The 5,156-nt window shown below is 36.4% G+C and overlaps 1 pseudogene; it reads right to left on the bottom strand.

Moving 5' to 3' along the window:
- Positions 1-2,283: 2,283 nt before the first annotated feature.
- LOC122122146 lies at positions 2,284-2,383 on the bottom strand (annotated as a pseudogene).
- Between the last annotated feature and the right edge of the window lie 2,773 nt (positions 2,384-5,156).

The raw sequence follows: 5,156 nt of genomic DNA, 5'->3' as shown, positions 1-5,156 counted from the left end.
GGCACTGAAAGTCTCTAGTTAGGCAATTCTGATGAAGATAAGGAACAAAATGAAAAAGTGAGGAATCGTATCAATTGCAAGAAAAAAAAATGGAGTAGGATCCAAGCAAATTTCTTCTTTGGGCTGCTGAAAATAATCGGCTTACTAGAGTGTGGTGACTACTTTCCATAAAGGCCCCTCATGTGAATACTAGGGATGACAATGAATATACCCCTCTTCATCGGGAAGCCTACAGTGGACACTTAGATATTGTCCATGAGTTGGTGCCTCAAGCAGCAGATATTCATGCAATAATTGTTAATGGCTGGACACCCCTGCGCAGTGGTTACTCGTGAAATAATACCAGTGTGGCGTCTTTCTTACTTCATCATGATGCAGATACCAATGCCCAAACTAAATGCCTCTTGACTCCCTTGCATCTTGCTGCTGGGAATATAGATAGCAAAGATACACTGGATCGCCTTCTGTTGAACCATTATATCAAACCAGGTCTGAAGAACAACTTGGAAGAAACTGCCTTTGATATTACCAAAAGGATAAGTATGTATCACTACCTCTTTGAAGTTGTGGAAGGCTGTACAAATTGTTCTATTCAGTTGTAATGGTTAGGTTATTTCTTTTCTCTTTTTTTTTCTTTTTTTTTTTTTTTTTTGTTGAGTTTTATTATTTTATTGTGAAAACACCATACAGAGGGGTTAAAATTACATGGGCAAGGTAATGAATACATTTCTTATCAAGCATTGTTGCCTCCTCCTTTATTTCCCCTTCCCATACCTTCTCATCTCCCCCCACTCCCCTCCCCCCTCATTACTCCTCCTCCCCGCCAAAGTCGTAAAGTTCGTTTTTCTACATGACGTCTTGTACATCTCATTGTTGCAATGGGTCAACCTGTATCCCTATTTAAACAATTTGTTTTTTCCCTTCCCCTCCACAAATCATAATAACATCAAATACAATGAAAGCAGGGATTATACGGTGGGAGAGGGACATACAAAGCAACAAAGAAATCATCTTATAAATATGTTAGAAACAATCACAAGAAAGAAAAAAATACATTTGAATCCTTATCTTGGGGTTCATTTCACCTAACATCAACTTATCTGACCATTTCTGCTTGTCTCAGACATATACTAGTTACAAATAAGGGAAACTATGGGATCTATGTTTCTTGGGGCCTGGCTTACTTCAATATAATTTTTTCCAAGTCTTTCCATTTCCTAACAAATGGGGCACTGACATTCTTTCTGAGGGAGGAATAAAATTCCATTCCATAGAATTCTATTTTCTTAATCCATTCATCTACTTAGGGGCATCAAACAAGACCATACAAAAGCTACCAAAACAACTATGTTTATTGCAGCATTATTTAGCATAGCTAAGATATCAGTTACGTTTCTTAAACATCAAAATGCCAGTCCACTCTTCGTGTCCATACAAAATATTTTCAGAATTCAAATAGCAGCAATATCTTACTGTAAAAATTCCGTGGAATTTTTCCAAGTGAATTGCCTGACTTTGATGTCAAATGTATTTGAGTTGTTTGTGTACATCTACAATGATTTCTGAGGAGTTTGTGATTTTTTAATCAGAAATAATTTGATCTTATCTGTTGAAATGAGTAGTACAGAAACTAAAGATATTTCTGCTTCTTGTCTGAAAAAAGTATATTTTAAAATATTCTATATTCTGTGTTTGCATAATATCCATAATCTATTTCATTCTTTCCTAGATATACTTTACATTCAACATTGTTTTATAATATATATATTCATTAATAAATGTGTCCTTTCAGATTGTATTTCATATAGAAAATTTAAGATTATTTTTTTTCTAGGTTCTTTTTTTTTTTTTTTTTTTTGGTCCAGTCGTGGGCCTGAACTCTGGGCCTGGACGCTGTCCCTCAACTCTTCAGATCAAGGCTAGCGCTCTACAACTTGTGCCACAGCACCACTTCCGTTTTTTTTTTTCTTTTTGCTTATGTGGTGCTGAGGAATCGAACCCAGGGCCTCAAGCATGCAAGGCAAGCGCTCTACCACTGAGCCACCTTCCCAGCCCCTTTTTCTAGGTACTTATAGTAGTATATTTTTTTTGGATAAAATGACAATGTTAACTAATTTCAAAAGTTTTGTAAAGGTTATTCCATGTAAAGGCCTTTCTAAGGTGAAGATTTAATACACTGATGTCAAACTAATGTTTAATTCTAACACTTGCATATATTGTTACACTTGTAATTTTGTAATCAACTTTTAAATAACTGTTTTTCATTTCTGCAACTGAAGAATGAAAAATATGGAATACTTCACGAATTTTCATATTATCCTTGTGCAAGTGTCATGTTAATCTCTGTATTGTTGTAATTTAGGTATACGTGCTGCTGAAGCATGTAGTATCCTCTAAATTTAAGTAGTTAATGATGCAATCTTTATATAGGCTTATATCCTTGGGTGCCTATTTGTAGCAAGGAAACCTTATTGTTCCTAACAATACTATTGATCTTATTTCCCTAAAATAATGTGTATAGTGGGAAAAAAATTATATTGTTCGGTCGATTGCTCACATCTGCATTTTTTGTCAATGACAATTTTAAGTCTTTTTCATTTTAGATTTGATCATACTTTGAAGCACTTATAGCTAGGTCCTAAGGTGATGACTTTTTCAAGTACTTATTTACGTAAATGAGTTAGCTTTGTGGAGCTAATAGATTCAAAGTAAGCCTTGCTTAAGAGCTACTTCTAAACTTCTGCAGCTGAAATTTTCCCAAATGAGGTCTTACTGGCACAAATGTCTACCCTTTATCCTTCTTCCACGTAGGAACATACCAACCAGAATATCCTACCCTGACAGCATAGTTTGTCTTACTAGAACAAAACTAATCTTAGTTACAAGGGATCATAGAGAGATGAACAGTTCAGACAGAACTGTTCAGACTAGAAGGTATTTTATCAAAATTTAAGTGTTTATTATACCTACCATTTCAAAAGTAGCTAACGCCAAGGTGAAAAAATTCTTCATATGCGTGATTTCCTGATGTCTGGCCTGTCTACCTTCCAACCAGGCAGGAACTTACACTACTTCCTTTCTATCACCAAATATTTCCATAGCTCCAGGAGAAGTCCATGTTTCTCCTCATTATTAACCCTTAAATTGGTAATGTTTTAATCACAGTGTTTCCTCTTGCCTCCAGGCTTTAAATCTACAAATGGTAAAGCTTTAGGTCTAACTCTACCTAACACTGAGGTACAGATAATGCAATAATACTTTAAAACAGAGTTGTCTTTGATACCCTAACCACAACAGAACAATGCAAAACATGTGCCCTTTTTATTATATTACATATAGTTATATATTTTATATTTATATGTGCTGATTTCATATTTCACACAGTGAAACTTAGTAGAATTAATTGATAATTTGACAAATAAATTGATAATTATTTATTCCAATAAAGAGAATTGGAATATAAATAATTAGGTTTAGAATACATACTAGAATATAAAAAGTATCAATATAATGTCTTCACTATAAAGTTGTGATACCTTCTAAGTGTTCTTGTTCTTTTGAATTCACATGGAAAAAAAATGTTGTTTTCCTCTAATCTATAAGGGATTTTACTCTGCTGCTCTGTTTATTGTTTTAACTCACTGGTTCCAAAATGTTTTTCTCCATATTTCTGAAGCATTCCTATTGATTATACCCAAATTTTTCTGATATGATGTATAAAAGATATTATTCTTCTGCAAGATGTATGGGTCCTAGGATCCTATGTCCCAGTTACCTGCATCATCAGATAACAGGGTCAAGACTTCTCAACTAGGCCCAGGCAACATGCCAACAGAAAGTAATTGAAGAGTCATGTCAATTTCTCATTTCCTATAATATTTCAGGGCCCCAATTCCTTGAGAAACAGGAATTAGCAGTAAGCAATAGTGAAATGCAAGTCAACTTAAAATGAAGGATGAGATCACAAAATCTAAGAGAAAGTACTGCAATTCAAACTTTCAATTTACAGATGACCAGCCCATATGAGTTAACAAAATCACAAAGTGTCACAAGATTATTTTTAATACCCCTCCCCTAATGATTAATGAAAGATTTCAGTCCAGCATAAGTGGGCCAGCAAAATAGCTCCTGGAAGGATAGATCCACAATTGGTCTATTAAGGCCAGGAAAACTTGACTTAGAAGTCAAATGTAATTCAGAAAAAAACATTAATTGAGAAGATCCTTAGTGCTTAATAACACTGTGAGATGTACAAGTTGTCATGTCGAAAACAAACTTTACAACTTTGGTGCTGGGGGCGGGGGGGGGGGGGAGGGGGAGAGGATAGGGTCGGGGGACAGGGGGAGGATGCCAAGGGATGGGAAGGGGAAACAAAGGAGGAGGCAACAATGCTTGATAAGAAATGTACTCATTACCTTGCCCATGTAATTTTAACCCCTCTGAACAGTATTTTCACAATTAAAAAAAACACTGGTACTTCAGTAAAACTTGATTCTGTGGTATAAAAATGTTGTCATTCTCAAAATATTTAATCTCCTGAAAGTGTATTCTTTCTCTTTTTTTTTTTTACATTTCTTTTTTTTTGGTGGGGGGGATCTGGTTGTGGGGCCTGAACTCTGGGCCTGGGCGCTGTCCCTCAGCTCTTCAGCTCAAGGCTAGAGCTCTACCACTTGAGCCACAGCACCACTTCCGGCTTTTTTTCATTTTGCTTATGTGGTGCTGAGGAATCGAACCCAGGGCCTCAGGCATGCAAGGCAAGCGCTCTAACACTAAGCCATCTTCCCAGCCCCCACTGTATTCTTTTTCAAATAATCTTTGAAAAATCAAATTCGCAAACCAGGCGCTAGTGGCTCACGCATGTAATCCTAAATACTCACGAGGCTGAGATCTGAGGATCACGGTTCAAAGCCAGCCCGGGCAGGAAAGTCCGTTAGACTCTTATCTCCAATAAACCACTCGAATACCAGAAGTGGCACTGTGGCTCAAGTGGTAGAGTGTTCGCCTTGAGCTCAAGAGCGCAGGGACAGTGCCCAAGACCAGAGTTCAAGCCCCACGACCTTCTAAAAAAAATTCACATTCACCAAAATAACATTTGACAAATAGATGATACTTAGTGGCAATAGAGTTACAATAGAGTTGATTTGTTTACCCAGCAC

This window comes from Dipodomys spectabilis, unplaced genomic scaffold (genome assembly GCF_019054845.1).
Source record: "Dipodomys spectabilis isolate Male_0828 unplaced genomic scaffold, ASM1905484v1 ptg000205l, whole genome shotgun sequence".
Classification (NCBI taxonomy): domain Eukaryota; kingdom Metazoa; phylum Chordata; class Mammalia; order Rodentia; family Heteromyidae; genus Dipodomys; species Dipodomys spectabilis.
Note: the sequence above shows the minus strand (reverse complement) of the source record. Positions and strands in the feature narration are given on the sequence as shown.